The sequence below is a fragment of the Cuculus canorus genome, chromosome 20 (assembly GCF_017976375.1).
Source record: "Cuculus canorus isolate bCucCan1 chromosome 20, bCucCan1.pri, whole genome shotgun sequence".
Lineage (NCBI taxonomy): Eukaryota > Metazoa > Chordata > Aves > Cuculiformes > Cuculidae > Cuculus > Cuculus canorus.
This window is the reverse complement of record NC_071420.1, coordinates 471,233-492,852: the sequence shown is the minus strand read 5'-3', so window position 1 is coordinate 492,852 and position 21,620 is coordinate 471,233. Positions and strand designations below refer to the sequence as shown.

The 21,620-nt window shown below is 39.3% G+C and overlaps 1 protein-coding gene across 2 annotated transcripts in view; it reads left to right on the top strand.

The window, feature by feature from the left end:
* Positions 1-21,620, top strand: part of NLK (nemo like kinase) — a 65,386-nt gene that overhangs the window by 2,606 nt on the left and 41,160 nt on the right. The gene's annotated exons all lie outside the window — the stretch shown is intronic.

Here is a 21,620-nt window from a genome sequence, read left to right as displayed (position 1 = left end):
GCGGCGCGCTTCCTGTGTCGCAAAGTCAAAGTTTGAAGTGTGCAACTGTGTCCTGCTCCTACAGAACTTCCTGTAGCAGAGGGCTTTCTGTAGTGCTTCAGGAGTTGTCCTTTCGGCGCTGTGTGTACATCGGTTTTACTGGGACAGCAGTGTTACGTGGCTGGGGCTGCAGTCCCTATCAGCATATGGTGGTGAATGCTTTGCAGGATGGGCCTCGGAAGAGCAGACGCATTATTCCTTCCTCTCAGCCCTTAAAGCTGATCACCCATAATCAGAGTGGTGTTTGTAATCAAGTTGTTCTTTCTGAGAAAGCCGTCCAAGCTGCGCAAGCTGGGCATGGGCTAATGTTGTAGTTGGTCTCGTGTCCCTTAGTTCAGAAGGCCTGGGAGTTAATTTGAATGCTTAGTTTCCAAAGTTGGAGGGAGGAGTGCTGTTGTACAGAGAGCGCTGCTGTCTTCTTGGTATGGTACAGTATGAAAAAGAACATCAAAGAATGAAAACTGACAAGAGATCTGATGTAAAAATGATCTAAAGATTATTTCCATCTGTTTGTGTATTTTTTGATGAAGTGTGGAGTTTTTCTAACTTAATTGTTACAGGCTTGCCTAAATTTAGATAGTTACGTAAGATCAGGCCTTGTTATAATTTCTACGAACATTTTGTTTACCTGAGTATACTTCCTAGGTCTTTATTTTCCCAGTTTTAATGGCAAAAAATAATGTGCAGAGAGAGATTTGCTTTCATAATATTCAGTAGAACAAAAGGTCAAGCTTGCATAGTTAATATCATTAAGAATGCTGAGGGCAAGAAAGAAGCGTAGACAGAAGGGGGGGTCTGCTCCTGACTGACATCAGGTAGGACGATGCCAAAAGTGTCCACCCATCCAGAGACCCCCGAACGTGGAACTGTACCCATGCCAGTGGGAATTGCTCCTGGTGGAATTGCATCGGCAAAGTTGTAACTGCAGCTTTTACTTCAAGGTAATAATAGCTTGGGGAAAAAAATAGAAGGACGTTGTGGAATAAAATAAAAGCAGAAGCTTGGAGGTCAGATCTGGTGAAGTTGCGAGGCTGCGCGGGCTTAGAGTGTAATTGGCTAAAATGAGTTCCTATTTACTCATGTATATTTGTATTCATTGGTCACTCTTGGGCTTTTGGCACTTCATATTAACTTCTGCGAGTGAATGCTGACTGAGTGTATGGGTCTGTAAGCAATAATTAAAGTGAATTTTAGATTTCTTTCAAAAAGTGGAAGAATGCCCGTGTAATTTAATTTTAGTGTGAGTTAATGCGTCTGAACCTAAACATCGATTTGGATATTTATAGTTTAAGTGAACTTAGATGTTAAAAATGTATACTTTGATACAAGTGTAACTCAGAGTTTTCAGTAACGTAGAGCCTAAGCGAGTTCTGAGTAAGGATTCCGTTGCTTGTCTGTCTGCCTGAGTATGTCTTGGCATAATAGATAACTGGAAAGTTCGTATCAGAACTTCTGAGGGAAATAGATGTTATTCTACAGACAGCTTGAGTATTTGAAGAAGTAGTTTTTCATCTTGCTACTCAGATGTGTCATTGCATTGTCTGGAAAGATATAGCTTATCCTGCAGATAAGTTTAGCTCAAAATAAGTGATCAGTAGCATGCGGTATTGAGTTTCCTGTTAGCTTACTGAGAGAGATTTTGACTTGGCAGTTGAATTAGCATTTGTCATTAGTTCATTTGTCTGGTACGCTGTGATGTTTCGGGGTAGCTAATGTGCTGCTGGAGTTTTTCACTCATGAAGAGCCAAAGCATCGTGCTTCAGCATTTTCATTATTAACTCTTGCTGCTGCTAGGATTTGTAAACTGTATCCTTGCTCACCTGCTCACTGTTAGGTTTTAAATCGACTGCCCTTGGCACATCTCCTTTGATTCCATGTAGGTTTTAAAGTGAACTTAGCCCAAGCTGGCAAAGTAGAAAAGAATCTCTTGAACAGTCAGCGTTAAACTGCAGTATTTATCCATTTTCATTGTGCTTTAACATAAAGATGTGTGTGTTCATGCAATACCGAACCTTGGTGCTTCTGAACTGTAGCAAAGAGGGGTTAGGAACTGCTGAAGCAGGAGAGGTGTAGGTGCCTTCCCCAGGTTCTGTGGCTTTCCTTCGCTGCATTCCAGTTTGGCACGTTGCCACAAACCAAGTTGCATTCCTGATTTGCTGAAAACACAACAATTTGCTTTTTAAGTCTTCACTGCTAATGTATTCTTAAAGCATTGAAAAAAAACCTGAGTTTCGATTTCAGCGACAAGCTCTGTTTGTGTCCCAAGTTTCAAATTGTCTATCTGATTTTTGGAAGTACTGTGTTTGTTCTAAGAATAAGGAGCTGTCCTTTGCAGCAGTGCTCCCTGCATTGCTGGGGAGACATGCTGCTGCCATCTGGTGGGGTTCTCAATGATGATGATGATGATGATAATAATAATAATATTATCCCCCTTGAACCTGCCAAGGCTCGTAAGTTTCGGAGTGAGAGGTAAAGCCTTCATACCTCCAGGAGAGGTACTCAGTGCTGTTTCAATGCAGGATTCCTAGACCAATGAAGAGGAACTGCAACTTCTGTGGAGGCAGACAGGGAATAATGACTTTTGTTGCGGGTTCAAGCTGTTAACAGTGCTTAAATCTTATGAAATTATCTTGTTTGTTGGGACATATCCACTCCTGTGGGATAGGAAACCATGGCTCTGTGAGGTGCCTGGGGTTGTATTTGTCTTACTTGTGTCTCTAATTTTGAAAAGTTATTATCATTCATCAAAAACTGTGAAATCAAGCAGTCTGTTTTATTATTACCAAAACTATGTTAAAAGGCCTCTCCATGGGAAATCTGTTACAAATGACAATAGGAAAAAGTGTATGGATTCTTTTTTTTTTAAAAAAAAAAAGTCCTGATTTACACAGTATGAAACTGTGGCAGGGTTTTTCATGTATTTGCTTCTAACACTTGTAATTCAGAAAGTCAAGCAGCGGTATAGTCCTCCAAAGAGTTTGGTTGTTGGTGTTGAGACAGGACATTATGTGCTGGCTGGCATAACTTCTAAAGGCAGAAATAATTTATTCTAGATCTGCTGTTCATTCCTGGCCTTCAAAGGCCTGAAATCATTAAAGTCATTACTAAATAAAATTTTAAAGACTATTTCATTCAGTTGAATATTACCTGGGCCCTAGAACTATTTTTAAGAGGGTTTTACTGATACTAAGCACAGCAGTTGGAAAGGCGTTTCTAGGATAAACCGATAATCTCCTAAGAGTTACCTTATAGGAACGTGTCAAGCCAAGTGTGTATGCAGTACAGATAATTTGTTTTGGACAAAACTGCTAGAATATATATTGAACGAAGGGAAAGATATTACAGCTTCAAAAAAGTATGAATAACTGAAGGATAAGTTCCCTTTCGGATACGGGATGTTGCTGTGAATCACAGTGATGTTTTGCGTAATTCCTGCAAATAATAATGCAAAAGTCCTGTCTGGCAAGCGTGAAATGTTTAGAAAAAGGTGAATTGTGAAAAGTTGTTTTGTGAAATCCTGTAAGACTTTCTGGTGAGAGATATTTTAGAGAACTGTAAGCAGGAGGTGATATCTGCAGTACATAGAACAGAATATCCACGCAAATTGGATAAAGAGGCTCTGGGAGGAGTAATCCACACCAATAATGCTATCCAGATCCCTACAAAACACTCAAACTAAGCAAATCCAAGACAAATCCAAAGAGCCTTTTAACGTGCTCGCATTGCAGCTGGCTAAGATGCAGCAACAGTACTAATCAAGAGTGGAACTAGTTTTTTTTTGTCAAGAGTGGAAAACACCTCCAAGGTGACATTGATTTGCTTTTGGTAATGGGCAACACAAATTATTTAAATTATTTAATAAAATGGTCAGAAATAGTTTATAAAATAATCCTTTCCAGCGTATTTGGAGGACTTGGCTGTCTGTATTGACTGTTGTGTTTGACATTGCCAATGATCTTCGCTTATCTAGGTAAAGATGAAGTTCTTCCATTCACACGGTGCATCTGCTTTGTCTACATAGGCTGTAACAGAAAAATGTGAACAGAAGTTTCCAGTTAGGAAGAACCTCTGGTTCCTTCCTAGTTCTAGTATGCAAATAGTTTCCATTAAAAGCTGTGATATAGATGTCATTACAATTGCCTGGCTCCTTATGGGTGACATGTTCAAAATGATGTCACCTTTTGTTGTCCAGCTGGGTAGAGTCTCTGCTACTGTCCTAAGTGGGCTGTGGGTTCCGGGCAGGACCATTCCAGATAGGAACACTGCATTGAATACTGGCTTTTTGGTTTCCCACTTTTTCTGCTATACTTCAGTGAGTTTTTCTGTTGTTTGAGGCATCTGATGCAGACAGGCTGTGACTTCCTAAGGAGGAAACTAAGTCATTTTTATCTAGTTATTTCTTGGGGGAAACTGTGAGGATGCCTAAGGCAAAGAGGCAATGGGCACTTACAGAGTGGAGCATGTATTATGTTTCACACTTAACCAGCACAATTTAAGGATCTGCAGGTGATTATCTTTAATCATTATGTCAGTATTTTTTAAACCATTGCATTATCTAAATTGGATTCTACCTCTATTTGTGAAGAAATACAGCAGAACAATGACCTCATTCAGTGTTTTTATGTGGGGAATTTTGCAAAGTTTGTGTCTTTGAGTTGGGGTGGAATTTTTTTTCAAATTTCGTGAGAAGAGAAATTCTGTTAACATTTAACTGACTATTCCCCAAACACGCTGAATTAAGTGAAATGGATATAATAACTGCTTGCATTTAAGTTAGACGTTGGGAATTAGGTGAAATTCTATCTAAGTAATATACTAGAATCCATTATCTTCTTGTAAAATGATGCAAGGAGGAGGGAATGTGGATAACTTTTCTTCTCAAAGTTGGGCGAGGACCTTTTTTGATAAATTAGTTCCCTGTAAATTATGCCAAGGACAGCATTTCACAGGTCACTTGAAATTGTGTTGTTTTGCAGCACCTACCAATCTTGATGTGGTTTGTATCCACGTACAACTGTGTGCTGATTGTACAGTTAAAGTGTGGCAGCGTCCAGTATTTTCTCTTCTGTCCAAATTCCGCAAATGCTACAGCAGAACAGCTTGTGGCTGGATCTGCGATGTAATATCACTTTCTCCAAAGATGTATTTTGGGTGGCCTTTTCCCCTCTGCCCCCACATACTCCTTCACTTTTTTTTTAAGAGCAAATATATTGTTGATTTCACTGCTCTGAAAACACTTATGCTTCTAGTGTTTTTTTTTAAATGGAGAGGGTGTAAGCATTCATACTGATTGTGTGTGATAAAATGGAGGAGTAAATAAAGGCGAGTAACAAGTGTTTGTGTGTAGTGTGAGGCTGCTTGATGTCACTATGCTGCTTGATTTCTTGGGGGAACAATGGGATTGAGAGTGAAAATAGCTTTTGGCAGGTAAAGTAGAAGGAAGCCTTTGGGATATGTTTGAAGTGTTTTTTTGATGACTTGTAATGGTTGTATCTGGGTCTCATGTATCTTTAATCCTCTGGAAAGTTCTGCCTCCTAGTCTGGAATAGGTAATGTTCAGCTTTTCCTATGAGAAAAGCTAGCTCGAAGTTGTATAGAGATTACTTAAACTGAATTTGTGTTTATTAAAATGAGCAATAATTTGTTAATATAATTGGTAATGGTTTTTAAAATGGCATATTTTAAAAATCCACAAAGAACAGTAAATTGAGTGCTAGAAAACAAGAGAATTCAGAAGCTGGTTTAGTCTGCAGAACTGAGGATAGATGAACAAGTTTTATGATGGAGGAAGATATTTGGGGGAATAAGATTGTATTTTAGGTTATGCTATTTTTGTAGGCTCCTGTATGTAAGCAGATCCATCTGTTCTGTGTTTGAGGGTTAGCTTTTGAAGTCCTGTTTGTCCAAGTTTGTAAGCAAATACAGAATGAAGCTTCACTACTGCATTTTGTGTACCAACAAGGTCTAGCTCCCAGGCTTTTTATAGGGAAGTTTTGGTTACTTCAACACAAGGTGCCTTTGGTTTCTTAATACCAAAAGGTGCAGTGGAGCATAGAATAATAGAATCATTTGGTTGGAGAAGACCTTTGAGATCATCAAGTCCAACCATACCTGTCTACTACTAAACCAGATCTCTGAGCACCTCCTCTGCCTGGCTTCTAAACACCTCTGAGGATGGGGACTCAATAACCTTCCTGGGCAGCCTCTGCTGGTGCCTCAAAACCCTTTTGGTGAACAGTCCGGTCCTCTTTGTACAGAAAATGTAAAATATTTTCCCCTCTCTATTTCTAAAAGATGGAATTGGCACATAGGGAAAGCTACAATCTTCTTGTGTGACGTGGGAATAATTTAATCGGGTGAAGTGTGCAGCTGGGTTGCAGCATTTAATCAGTTTACATCTGTATTCTGCTGGGTCTAAGAAAGGTTCCCCACGGTGTTGGTGCAGTGACCACCCCATCACCATTCCTGTGTTCACAATTGCTTGGTAACACTTGTATTCTCATCCCAAACTTGGAATAAGGCATGCTGAAGCAATGTTAATTACTTGCTAGTAGCAAGAATATGTTACAAGACTGTTCTAACTGATCCAAATAGAATTTGAACTGAGAGGAAGAATACATTAATCTTTTTCTATCTTTGTTGGTTATAACTTTGCTGTGTTTAGGTTTCTGTCAGTCTGGTTTGTGTGCTTGTTTCCTAACTCTGGAGATCTCAGGAGAATAGAACTGGCTACTTGGTTGAATTTGTTGAAAAATTAAAGTCCTTGGAACAGAGAATAAGATGATATAGAGGTGATTTAGATTTTTAAATACTTCTGGAATATGAGGAGTAATGTAAAACGTAGGATCTTCTAGGGTTTACTGAAAACCCATTTATTTCCGGTCAAAAGAATTCAATAAAAAGAAGCTTGGCTCAGTTACTGCAATTTCCTCTGTAACCTTTAGAACCTAAGAGCAAGCACTTGATTAAAGATTAAGTTATAACTTATTACGAGAGTTATCTATCTGAATATGTTTGGATTTTGTTTCTGAAACTCATGTGTGTAGTGTGCCTGATTCAACAGCTGATGTCCTTTTTAAATTTCTGAAATAGATTATTTAATGGCTGTGATCAATGGCTGTGTTCTCTATGGCTTGGTACCAAGTATTTACCATGGTATAATCGCTTTCTGTAAACAAAGTTTGGTCTCAGTTTCCAAGCTGTAGCTTGGATTTCTGCCAGTTTGAATCTGTCCTAAAGTACCTGCAAAGTTGGGAAATTCTTAAAGTAATAAATACCTGTTTTAGGTAATGCGGCTTTAGTGTTCATTACCCTGGTAAACAGGCGCATTAGCCCAGGGGTAAACGGTGGAGTTTGGAATTGTGTGGGTCTCCTCCCATGGTACCAGGATGGAACTTGCAGTATGGAGTGAGCTGTGTGCTGGAGATGAATGGGAGCAGAAGCCTGAGAGCTTCCTGGAGGAAAGAACTGGGATACGGATGAGTTAACTGAAAAGGGGAGAATCCCTGCTGCATATGAAATCCCTGCTGCCCCACTGGCCAGGGCAAGAACCGTCTTGCACCTGTCTCTGATGGCGTTTCTCAAAGACAACAATAACCTTGTCTGTGTCGGTATAGCGCAGGTTGGTTTCCAAACACTGGAAGAAGCTTTGTAGCTCTCAAAGTTGTCTTGTGTGAATGTGTTCATCAGATCTACAGACAGTTAAATGCAGTCGGAATGGACAAAGCCCTGGCATTGTAATCTGAAAATCCATCATGTAGTATGTGCTGAAAGTTCTGTTTTATTGAGTCAAACTGACCATTACACCCAGTTTGGTAACAGTAGACCCCCGAGTAAAGTAGGAGATGTTCAAATGAAATGTGCGTTATGACAAGCAGTACAAATATGTGTGTAAAGGATAAAGGCTAATGTGGTTAATGCATTTATTTATTGATAATTGTGTTTGACCATAATAAGCAATAACAAGGAAAAAGTGAATGTGAGTGATAGTGGATGGGATGGGTAGGGAATGGCGTGGTAGCTAAAGGTGGTACAAACCATGGCAACTATTTGCTATCTAAATACAAAGAGGGTGTAAAACTTAATGTTGTGGTGGTAGGCCGTGCTTTTAAAAAAACAACATAGGTAACATATTTTCTTTATTTTTGTCTCCACTGTGTTCGTACTGTCCTTTTCATGACTTCCACCCCTTTTTCTTCCTGTCCAGTATTGTCGGTGGTACTTTGTATGACGTGCAGCTTGTCAACAGCTTGTTTAAATGAAGACAGTAGTGTTTAGATACCAGCACTACATTGTAGAAAACAAATGCTGCTTCTCTGTGGAAATCACTGGAGCTCCATCCATGGGGCATTGTAGGAGTAACCTGGAAAAGAACGAAGTCATCTGCTATGTAGGAACAGGGAGCATTCCTTAGCATGTCATACATGCCATATGGATGGGCTGCAGACTGGCCTATGGGTGTGAAACATGTGCAAATGTGTGTGATTCAAGCTTGGCGATCCCAGAAGTGGGTATTGTTTAGGGAAATCCCCAGCTTGCCTGTGGCCAGAAACGCCTTGACTTTGCCGAAGTATAATACGTCAACATCTTTAAGGTACTGATACTTCTAATATTTAATGATATATTGTAGAGTACACTGATAGCCTTGATCCATCCAATTGTCAGCACATTTTTCTAAGTTTCAGAGTTCTGTAATTTTGCTGCACCTTGCCTCCTGGGGGTTTCAGTAATCATGGGAGAAAATGACAGTTACATTCAGCTGAACTCAGATGTGTAATGTGCGAGCGTGTACAACATGGTACGAGTGCAATGTTGGAGTACACGAGCGAATACCGCTTCACAGATGCGGGACGAGGAGGCTGGACTGCTTAAGGTGAATATAGCCCTTTACCAAAATGCATCATTACTCAATACCCCAAACCACCACAACAACCTGGACTTAATTTTAATGGTTAAAGAAATGTATTTTTACTTTTGTTGCAAGAGAGTGATGGACAAATGAAGGTAGACAGATATCAGCCCTGATATTAAATGACTTCCCTGGCTATGGCTGACTTTGGAACATGGCCATGCACAGCGTTTAGAAGTGCTCAGTAGGAATTCGAGCTTTAGTTGTGAAGGCTGTTGCAGAATCAGTGTGTCCTAGTAGTATCCTTTAATTTCCTGATGTGGTATTTTTCTATGAAGGCTTGGAAGCATATGTGTGTGAGTAGAATTTTCATGTTGTTTATGATGTTGGATATAACATCAGAATGGTTATAGCAGAATCATTTTGTAGAATGTACTTTGATAAATTAGTTGTTGTGATTCCTTTAATTTTCTTAGAAAATGGCATGTTGTAGTTCATGGGTCATTTGAAACAAATAAATGCAAAGCTTCCTGTTCAAGAACTCTTGCAGGAAATTTTGTGGAAAAGTACCATGTACTGGGAAACATAGGAATCCTTGGGCTCCAGAGAAGGATTTTCTTTCCCCCGTTCTCTTTCATATACAAATACATTTTAATAGGTGCAAAAAAAAAAATGCTTACCACAGAAACTGGTGGTTTAGTCTTCTTTTCAATAGCGCTATTCGAAATTTTGATCCTAAATCTATTCCTGGTTTCATGGTAGTATTTTTCTTCATTATTCTGGCACCACCAGGCGGTGCTCTTATAGTTTTCTTCATTTTGTAGTTTCTGAATAGAGTCTTGGCTTAACGGAAACAATAAAGCTGGGCATGGTATTGAGCTGGTGGTGAAGTGGTTATTCTGACTTGGAGCTACATGATCATTTTTTTTCCGAAAAGCTAGTGACTTTCCCTTCTCTTTTGAAAGTCTGCATAGGTTTCTTAATTTCAGACAATGCGTTTTGTTGTTTTATTTAATATTGATTCTTGTAACTATTGGAGAAAACTTGTCTATGAATAGTGAAACTTACTCTGTAAAGGGAGTAGCAATTTTCAGAAATGAGCAATCTTCTTCCTATGAAGTAACTGCTGAGATCTGTGCAAGCGCTGCTCTGCAAATGAGACTTGAAAGCCAATCTGGTTGTAGATCAGGAAGGAGAAAGCCTAGCGGGTGATCTAGGTCGGTGGACTTGGTTTCACTGAAAACTGTTTTATTTTTCTTTTAGCTGTTTTGGTCCCTAATTACTGAGTTAAGGTTTCTTACAGGAAATACAGGAAAATTATTACCGTCCATTTTGAACCATTTTCGTCTATGTATGGCACTTCTGTCTTGTGTGGAAGCTCACAGTGCACTGACTTCTGAACAGCAGTGTATGTCTCTCTCTTTGAACAGACTACCATTATGGCTTCCTCCTGCCTTCATTTTTAAAGGCCTTTGGCTAATAAAGGTCTAAATAAGCGCTTTTCCTCCCCTCCAAGAGGTTATGTAGTAAGCAGAAGAAAAGCACTGTTAAAAAGGCTGTTCTCATATAGCAATATAACTTTTCTTTGGATGTTTCTATTAATTTTTCTTAGTGCATTGACTTCAAATCTCTGATTTGGATGGGAGAATGTCTTGCAAGTAAGCTTCACAGCAGAAGGAAGAGAATATATTGGCTATTCCTAGCCAATATATTGCTTGCAGTCCTTCTTTCTTAATTTTATCAATTCCTAGGCTAGAGTTTTTAGGTAAAATGACCAAGAGAGTTTTCTGAATCTCTTAGTGCTTTCTGAATCCGCTGTGTTCTCCCCTGATGCTGTTGGAAGACCATACCTCTTCGATGTTGATTTGTTGCTTGTGGATATGTTGATGAAGCAAAATCGTTCTTTTAGTTATTGTTCTGGCTGACTGAAGGGATGTGGATCAAATAGGTCATGGAAAGACATGGTATTCATAGAATTGATATGCACAATGTGGTACTGTGCAAGATTACAAATGTAGGCTGGATGGAGTACCTAGCATCCAAGTGTGCCTTAACTTCAACAGTTCTTGCTTCTGGCTGGAGCTCTGGTAGCAGTGTAGAAAGGTGTGTCTGCAAACCAGCTCTTAGCTCATCATATACATTTCAAAAAATAAAAGGTCAGAACAATACAAGAAATGAGCATTCCGTTAGTATTTTTTGAGTCATCATTCCTATTTCAATTGCAGGGATATATCTGGAACGAACAAAAGTAGACACAGGCTGAAGTAGTTTTGTTGATTGAGGGCAGGGCTTCTAAGTTATTGTTCTGGACATTGATCTTGTTAACGTGATGTATGGTTAAAGGACAGTGGAGTTTAATGGTTTATGCTTTCTTGTAGTTCAGCATAAGTAAATTAAAAAAAATCCAAACACAAAACCAACCAAGGGTTGTATCAAGAAAAACACCAAGCTCTTAAAGTGAAATAAGCAGCATGAGTAATAACTAACATCTACCTTGTTTTTACCTCTAAATTCAAATTGTTGGAGACTGAAGCTCCCAGGTAATAATTAGTCTTAATTTGAGTAGGGAAAACTCTGCTTTTCCTTATCCCTTGTTCCTGTCACCGTTTTGAATTGACTGAATGAATTCACTGTTGCTGTCCGTGATGTTTTCAGATTTATTTTTTTTTGTGTGTCCTGTCCCTGCTGACAAGAGTAGTAAATATCTGACTTGAAAGACTCGGCTTTAATGGAGGAGCTGTGTTCAGGTAAGGATGCAGTTTCACAGCCACATCCACGGGTCAGCATTCGTGTGACAGTGTCCAGGATTGTTAGGCTTCTGCTCAGTGCGGCTTCACAAGGAATACTGAGATCATGAACTGGAACAAAAGAATGTGAAATTAAGACCTGCTAGAATTCTTTTGTTTAAAAATTAAAGCCATTAACATTGCCGTTTATGATCTGGCAGAACAAGACATTTATCTTCCCCATATAGATCCAGCCTGCTTCTTGAGGGCACGTCTCCATGCACGTTCTGGGGAATACTTCTGTGTCAATGGCTAAAGAACAACTTGCGCATGCTATCCATCTTTATGCGTAATTACTCTAACAGAGGCTCTCATAAAGCAAGGCACAATTATTTTTTTTAAATCTCTTTTATTGTAGGTGACCCAATTTGATTCAAGTGAATAAGAGTTTGTTGTGGTGTAGCCCCAAGCTGGTAACAAAGAACCACTTGGCCACTTGGCTTAGCCCCGAGCTGGTAACAAAGAACCACGTGGCCTCTTGGTCTACCAACAGCTTAACTAAATTAACTAAAGGCAGTTGTTAATTATGAAGTATAAAGTACCTTTTATTTGGTTTTTTTTTAAGTTATTACAGAAAGCTCAAGGTATCAAAGTGCTTTTCTGAGTGTATTTGCTCATTGATTGTATTTGAAGAGTCGGGATTAAGGTCTTGCACTGTGCTTTTGACGGCAGGACATTGACATACTTGCCTAAGCCCGTAATCTGGGTTGCAGCTTTCCTTTTGCCCTTGCTGAAAGAGAAAAGCATTTACGTACTTTAGATTTGTATTGTTTATTGTTTTCTGAAGCACTTGAAGAAAAGTAGGTGAATGTTGACAGAATCGGGACCAGTCTTGACCTACTTGTGGCTTTTTCTCTTATCTCTGTCTCAGGCATGTCACCGTGTTATTTTTATGCTTCTGTTTACTCATCCAAAGCCTCATCTAAAACACAAAGAACTGACAGGTGTTTGGTAATGTGAATATTAAATGTAGATATCATCACTCCCACAGCTGTTCCCAAGAAGATTTTGTCACCTATTGTATGACCCAGTAAAGGGAATCCTTCTATAATAATTTTCATTTCGCAATGCACTGTTGTTTAAACTTTGGGGTTGAAGTGGTTTAGAGCCATTCATTTCATTAATTTCATTCCTCTTTGAAATTCCAAGAGTCCACATTTTACTTTACAATGTCCCAGGACTGGAGTTATGCCCATAGGAGTGATTTGTGTTATCACCAGTTTTTTGTCTGACTCAGAACAGAGAAACGTATATTAGGTTTTTCAGGTTGGTTCATGGAAATCATTTAAAACCAAATGTAACTGATGTAGCTTTGAAAGTGATGGGTGAGAGCAGAGCCCTACAGGTCAGACATCAGAGTTTCTGGGGATGAAGTTGTGAAACCAAAACAGCTGCTGTCTAGGATGTTAATTTGGTTTGTAACAATTCAGGTTAGTTTGAGAGGAAGGAGGGAACACACTTTCCTAGAATTTCTGGTAATTTAAACACTTATCTCAGATTACATCATGGTGGGAAGTTTTCAAATGACAGAAGGCTGAGTGTGACTGAGGCTGTGCTGCCTTCTTGAGGGTGAAGCCTCCTCAGCACCTCTGTGCTTGGCACTGGCACCGTGAGATTAGCTGGGTTGGTTGGCGTTTGTGTTCTTCTGACTAGTCTTGTAGATCTTTACTAGTATAAAGGAGTGAAACTTTTCGATGGTGTGTGGGGGTGCCATCCTTCCAGAGTCAGCGCTTGGAGGAAAGCAGAGGGCAAGGCTTTTCAGTAGGCTTTTGAGCTTTGCTACTCTGTCTTAGGATGCCTTTTGTAACTGGAACCAGTGACTTTAATTGCTGGCCACTATGTATTTCACACCTTCAGGCCCTGATCAAATGTATAAAATGGAGACACAAAGCTGATGTAATAAATGTCATGAAAGGGTGAGCTTAAAGAAGCAAGACCAGTCTTAGTGATCTCTCCTTAATTTGTGAATGCCAGCAAAAGAAATGTGCAAGATGCTCTGTTCAGCAATAGAAAATACACTGCTCAGAAGCCAACAGAGCTGCAGTAACACAGCTTTCATTTTATACCTGAAGTACATTTATGTTTTAGTCTCTGAGAGTTTGATATTGTTTATGATATCACTGATTAATGTTTCAGTTATTGGTCATTGTAATGAATTTATTACTCAGCTCTACTTCAGTCTGGAAATACTGTCCTGAAAAAGGAAACAGTAATCAAGTCAGCAACAGAAACCTGCAAGAATCAGTCCTCACTCCTTTTACATTGATTGTTTATTTTGTTCCTGTGTTATTACGCAATTATTAAACATTCAGGGTAGACTTGCAATGGAATCATTTCTCAGTTCTGAAGCTGGTTGTTCATTCACTGGCTTTAACAAATCATCTGAAAAGGTATGCTTGGATTCAGATGAGCATTAATGTAAAACTGGCAGACTGATGCTGTCCTATCTTGCAAAAAACCTAATTATTTGTTTGAGTGATGGTCATATGCTTTATGGAAAGGGGATCACATTAAGTCTTGTGAAGTGTTACAGGTAGAAAGTTAAGATTAAGGGATTTGTACTTTGACAAGATCAGTACTGACTGCCAAATCCTCAATATAAAGCAGTTACTTAAGAAAAATGTATAGACAAGGACTTGCTTTCACCAGAAAATTTAGATTTTGCAGATGTTGCAGTATTTCAGTTGCTTGAATAGTAATCCAAACAATGTCTCATAGAGTCATCAACAAGATGAGAAATTACATTGGTTCCACATTCTGCCTGTTGCAGATGTGAAAGCATTTTAAAACGTCTCGTGTCGCTCTCGGCAGGCTGTTAATTCAAAGGTACTATTTACCTGTCTGTTTTAGTCTGTCACTCTGATATCTTAATATTTCTGAAATTGCCTTTTGAATCTAATGAAAAGGAGTGGTTATGGCTCCGATGTAATTGAGACTGTTAAGGAAATAAGTGGAATTCTTACAGCACTGTGAGACTTGATGGTATGTGACAGAGGATCATTCACTTCACTGGTCCATGGTAATGGGAGACTCATGTCTCTGCAAACTCCCTGTTAATAAATATAAGCCTGATTTCCCTCCCCCCCTCCCTCCCATGTTGTGGGGCTTTCTCATTAACATGTACTAACATAAAAGGCACTTCTTCCACATTCTAAAAATATCCTGTAGCCCTGAAGTGTCCTCTAGACTTTGGCTTGCACAAGTTATGAGTTTATTTCACACGTATTTTGATGTGTCCTTCTGTTCCTGCAGTAATTCCAAGAAAGGATGACTGTGCAGTGTTGATCCCATAGAAGTCTTTACAAAGGAAAATACAAAATAGCAGTAGTTTACAAACATTTACGTGAGTAAAAGGAAGCATCAGAAAAACTGCTGTCGAGTTACCGTGTATATGACCAGGAAGCTGCCGTTAATTTAGCCGGCTCTTTACCAAATATATGAAGTATTGTCTTCAGTTTGAGTTGACGTTACAAGGAAAAGCTGTATTGTCTCTGAAAGAGGTGGCACTAAAAGAACTTTTGTCAGATGTGCTGTTCATTTTGATTCTCAGCTCTTAGTTTTGGTTTGTTCAGTAGAGATGGAGTTGAGAGGTCTCTGGTCAGTGTTTACTGTGGCCACTGTTAAATGGTGGCACTGGGAATTACCATACCTCATAAATTTTGTATTTTAAAAGGTTTTAAAGTTCTCTATTCTAATATCCATTCCTGTGCAAGACAAATAAATGAATATACTGTTGTCTAAAGTAGTTTCTGGTAAAGGGAATGGAAGAGAGAGCAGCAACTAAGAGGCTGGGGGCCTTGAGCAGCCCAGTCTAGTGGGAGGTGTCCCTGCCCATGGCATGGGGGCTGGAACTGGATGATTTTTAAGGTCCCTTCCAATCCAAACTATTCAATGATTCTATGACAATTGTAATAATTCTGGGTTGCAATACTGTATTCTGTATTGTTGTAATACATATTTATATTATAATAAGGAATGGGCAGGATATAAGATGGAACTTGAAGGGAAAATAATTAAGATTAGTCTCTCCCACGTAAAAACCTTGATGTATGTTCATAGATTTGCCATTACTACAGAATTTGGGGACATTAATATAAATATCAGTATTTAATAAAATTAAAAGGTACTGTGAGCATCATACAACAAGTGTATCAGAGTCCTGAGGCTTAGTACTTAATGGACAGATACTACGATTTCCCTTGATGGTAGCAGTGAACACTGGAGTGTAATTACTTTGGAGTGAAGTGCTGCCTTTCAAATATTTATTGCAGACTTTGGTTTTAATTCTCCTCCGATTGTTTCATATGCTGGCAAACAGCCAGACGGGATAGCAGTGAAAAACATGAGTGGCTGCAATACGATAGCTTTAACCAGGAAGATGAAGTACTGAGATATTAATTGAGATGAGGTGTGGTGCTGGGTCAAGGTGATTATTGTGTGGCTTCATTGAAGTAATGGGGCAAACAGGAGTTCAGTCACTATTTGCTGTTGTTTGGCTTTGTCCCTGTCCCTCCTCTGTAGTGAGAGGCTGAGGGGTACGCGGGAAAGCTGATCATGAAACTTAAGGTGTTGAGGATGGTTGTTGCGGGTAGCTGATATCTATCTAGAGGATGTGACCAGAGAGTTTATTAACCTACTTTGCTGTGGAGGTGCAAAAATATTCTAGGAACTGAGCCAAAGCCTGGAGGCTTGCTGGACGCGGAGAGGAAGGTTTTTCATCTGGGTTTTTCTTGGTTGGCTATGGGGATGGAAGTAGAGGGCAGTCAGTTGGGCCAGGTGTGTAGTGGTTCATGGAATTGTGGTGTACTCTTTAAAAATAAAATAGTGAAATAATACATGGAGATTTGTATATTTATTTGGTGTGTTATTTATTTATGAACATCTCAGGCCTTGCAGAGCTGTGCCATTGACTGGAATAAAAAGAAGAAATTGCTGTTATGGAATTAAAAAATATATCTGAATACATGTCCTGTATAGTGTAATAACTTATTCTATCCGTGGTTCATACAGGCAGTTGAGAAGTAAATAAAAAGGCCTTGAACATAGCCAGAAAATTTTGTGTAAATGGGGAAATAAATTTGATTTGGAAAGCAGTTTCAATTTTAAGCTTCCATGAAGGAAGACAAATTAAACATTTTAAAAGATATTAACCATAACAGTATCCCTTTAATTTTCTGTCCTTTCTTTTAAGTAAGATATTCTGAATCAATTCTTGTTCAAGGAGACAGATTTCTTGCAGTATCAGTTTTTAGCTCATGATTTTTAAAGAATAAGCAATAATGGCGCACATGCTTGAGCTTGTGATTAGAACCCAACATTAAAAGGCTTTTTAGGACATCTATGGTAGAAAAAGGAGCTCTGGAGAGGTATGCATTTGGCAGCTGAGTAAGACTGAATAAAGCACACCTTTGAAGTGCGGTATGAGGAACGAGTCACTTAACCCTTTCACATATAATGCCTTTTAGTGAAAGTTAAGTCTGGGTGTTTTCTTCAGGCTTATCTGAAAGTTAGATGTGAAATCTGTTTCCTTGTATTCAGTCTTTTCTTTCCCTGAATAAATTCTGTACCTCTACAAAGATTACCTGTCAAGAATATCTGTCAGAAAGACCTGGATATTTGGAGTACCTTGCGGTATGCTCTTTGGAATGCCTTTGAGTATGTTTTGATTACCTCACAGTATTCTGTGGAGTACATTGAGAAAACATAATGAAATGCTGAGATTGCACACTGGTAGTAAGTTAATTTAATTTTTTTATATTCTTCTTAGGAAACTTGTTTTCTTTTCACTGACTTTAAAACACACACAAACCATTGTTCAAATGCAAATTCCTCGGTATAAAACCTACTTTACTTGCCTAAATTTTAAGGAAATATTTAGCTGCTGGAATATATTGTTGTAGGTTCCAGATGTCCACTCTACAGAACTGTAAGAAGTATTTGCTTGTGTCTGTTAATACCTTCACCAAACTTTGATGAATCCATATCAGCCTCAGATCACTTCTTGTCTGTTTAATATGAAGTGATGTGTCAGTGTGCACTGGAACTGATGCAGAACTGAAGCTGAACTCCAAGAACAGGTAAAACGGGAGAACTGTTTGTCAGTGAATGGACATCTGCTGGATGCAATACTACTCTCTCATCTCAATCCAAGCTGATGGGACACTTGGCACTTTAGGTAGGTGACAAAACTTGAAACAAAGTGGACATCTGGATGGAAAATGTTCCCTGCCTCCCCCTCCACCCTTAGTGATGCTGAAAGAGCTACGGGAGTTCCAAACCAGCCTACAGTTGTAGCAGACAGACCTGTATTACCTTGAAACGTGGCCAAAAGCACCACACAGATAAATTAAATTAAACAGATAAATGATCTCTCTTATTGCTCTACCATTTATGTAAAACTCAGGAAATTCTGTTAGCGAAGACTTCTTAACAAAACTTAGTTGAGTCGCAGATATTGAACAGCCAGTGTGGTGCTGCTTTTTCCTCGAGATTGCTCTGCCTTTGAACTGTAGCATATCTCCCTCAGTTACCAGTTGCAATGGCTTCAGGAGAGAAACCAAGCGTTCTCATGGTATACAGACCTTAGGAGGTTATGGTCACAGCGAGATGCTCTAAGTCTGGAGTTATTCTTAGTGTGATTTTAATTTTTCTGGAGCTTTGGCTAGTTCTTGTTTTACTTGATCCATACTGTGACACAGTTCATTCTTGCCTTGTTAGTTAGAATGTGTCACTTTGACTTTAAACGAAGTATTTTCCGCAAGCATGGGTTAGTCTTAACTCTAGGTGAGGAGCAGGTAAGAGGTGAGCTGAGGAAGAGGAGGAATGCTGAAATGTATTAAAGCAATCAGGACTTTCAGATTTACTTGAGAAGGGAATTGGAAATAGTTTTTTGAAATATGTTTGCTGTCACCATTCATAAATCAATCATGACACGTTTTGGTTTGCTTGGGTAAATAACAGCTTCCAAGCTATTTTTCTGCTTTCTTGTCCTTTTTTTCTTAATGTTTAACTGTGAAGACTGCTGCACGTCTTACACTTTGCTTCTTTAAACTTCTAATATCTTCATTTTGTTAGCTGGAAGTTAACTTTAAGACATTCTAAACACCTCTGGTAGCTTATTGTACTTCTTAAAAATCACATAACCAGCCAGACATACTCTCAAAGTTTAATTAATACAGGGAACACGGACCTGTAAATGAATAACTAATAGTAAATACCTCTCTATAGAGTAAACAGGTACTCTTGCTTCTTCTTCTGCTTTTTACCCTGACTTGTTTTAAATTAGACCAGTCCCTTCAAGATACTTACTGATATTATTTGTAACTGTAGTACAGTCTGGGCTCAGTTTTGAGGGAGGCTTTACAGCAGCACTTCAGATCAGAGGAAAAAAAACCACAACAAAAAGGCAAACAAACCAACCACCACCTTGCCCCCCCCCAAGAGGTGGCTGTTAGATGTGCCACTTCACTACATGCATGATTTGGAGAAAGAGGAGGGTTGTATCAGACAGTTAGTTAACTGTTTAAATTCCTTTTATTTAGTTGTAGGGGCAGAGTATACCATTACCGAAAGACAATAAAGCAGGTTGCTTCCTTGCACTGCCAGGGTTATTTGGTAAGAGTAAAACATACCTCCAAGAGAGGGTGGTTAATGTCGTGTCATCCAGGGGTAGTGATGCTGTCACATCCTCCAGCACAGCTACTGAGCCCTTCCCTCTGACTGTCATTGCGCTGTCGGCATAGTTCCTTGTTCCTTTTATCCTGACTGGTCTTGGATGTCAGTGTCTTGAAGTTAAATCTGAGTGAGATCAAAGTTTGGCTCAGCAGTATCTCCTCAGCTATCTCTTTCACTTTGCTTGCATATCGTATCTTTCAAAATTAAGGATTTTTTTTGCCCACCATTAGTATTTCATTTTAGCATCTTTGAAGCATTGCCAGCTGGAGGCTGCTGCAGAGCAGTAGCGACCTGAAAATCATTAATAGCACATCCATCTCTTAAATATCTCAAAAAGTAGCAGCTGGTCTTTTTGATAATGTCAATTAAACCTTTGTCAATGAAACCATTTTCTTATTTTTCCATGCTTGTGTGCTAAAGTTCTACTATCAGTGCCAACTTCTGCTCAGTGTATTCTTTCAAGCTCTGTTAGAAATGGGTTAATTTTCTGTGCCGCAGGTACTGAGGGCTCATTGTAGGCGTTGATTTGCAGCCGAATGGTGAACAGTCTGTGGAGACTTCATTTAAGTCCAGTAACTGGAAAACGTTTTAGGTCCATGAACTGCTGGTGAAAATACATTGTTGCGCTTCATAAGTGTCAGTGTTTGTGTTAGTTGTGTCTGTCTTGTGAGCCCTGATGGCTGCTTGGAGTCAGAAGATTTCCAGTATAGCTTGCAGATGGGATAATAAGAAATTATGTAATTTATCCCTAGACTTGTATCTCTGGCCACAGCATGAGTGCAGGATCCACCTTTTGGCAGTGTCCTTCATTGCTTCAGTGCGTAGTCATCCTCGGATTCGGTGTACTTCTCTAACTACTGCTTCTTCAGTATTGATGATGCTCTGACTGTCTGACATGTTGAATTTCCATTTGTTTATTCTTCCTTAGTGGTGACAGGCCTCATGCTCTAAGTTTAAAACAGTGTTCCAGAGCACTCTGGTCACTGCTGTAAAGTGAAGGCTATGGCACCGCTGCACTGTTTTGCTCCTTATCATGACTTATCTATGTGCAGATTTTCCTTTAAAAATTATAGCTAAAATGATTATTAATATCTTCTCTAAATGAGATTGTATCAGCTTTTGCATCTCTTAAACAATACCTGTGTAGCCAGAGGGTAAAACACATTATAATACCGTGCTAATTGCATGAGTGTGTATGCTAAAATTCTCTTGCTGTGAAAAACCCAACAAAATCAAAACCTAACTCCCTTCTAGTGGCTCCGTTAGCCACCTCGTTAGTCTCCTTGCAGGACACTGCAAGGGAAGCTGAGTCACTCTGCTGCTGGGATGGGATTTGGTGTGGTTTGTAGCATATAGCACCGACTTTCATTTCAGGCTTGGCACGCAGGGAAAGTAAAGGCTCACGTAAAATTAAAAAAGTTAAGGTACTCAAATGAGCAAGCTTTGGTTACCTACAAATGTGATGTCATTTTAAGCCGGTTCTCTGCAGTTTACTGGTAGAGTGAGGCATTTCTAGAAAAACAGTTCATGTGTTATCTAAGAGCCCACTGAAAGAGATTAATCCCACCTATGCCTTTCCTTATTAACTTGGCAGAGCCACTGTGGCTGACTTAGAGCATATGTGACGTATGCATTATCACTGAAAAAGCAGTCTTGTCTGTCTTCCCCTTTGTTTCAGTTACTTGTTTCCCTGCTTTCTGCCTGGTTGTGCCAGCGCAGCCTTTTGCAGAGCCACAAGGTGAGCTGGACCTGCAAGTCCAGCAGCAGCCAGGTTTAGAGTGCCACACAGAGCTTTGGGCTGCAAAACTGCCTATAGGGTACTAAAGTTAGGCAAAATGATTTAGCATTTGAGTAATTTAACTTCCATTAAGCATTGTCACAAAACCTTAAAATGTATTGCGTGTGTGTCAGTGAACAGCACCACTGTTGGTCAGGAACCAGGCTGGAAGATGAACTCTTCAGTCTGTGACTGGAGAAAATACTTCTGTTTAGCCAAGGTCACTGGAGATTCTAGAATATTACTTGTGTCCTGGCTCACTAGTATTTAAGTGTTTATAATAGCAGAATTGTTAAAGAAACTGCTTTACTTGGCTTAAAAACTCAGTATGTGTGAATAAACTTCCTTTTTATTCTTCCGTAAGAAATCTATAGTTAAAAATGAAAACATATTTTGTTTTGTTTTCTGAATGACTTCACATATTACGTGCATGCTTTCCTCACCTCTCCGCTCTGCTAATAGTCCACTAAGAGTTGTTGATCGGTTTTTGTTGTGT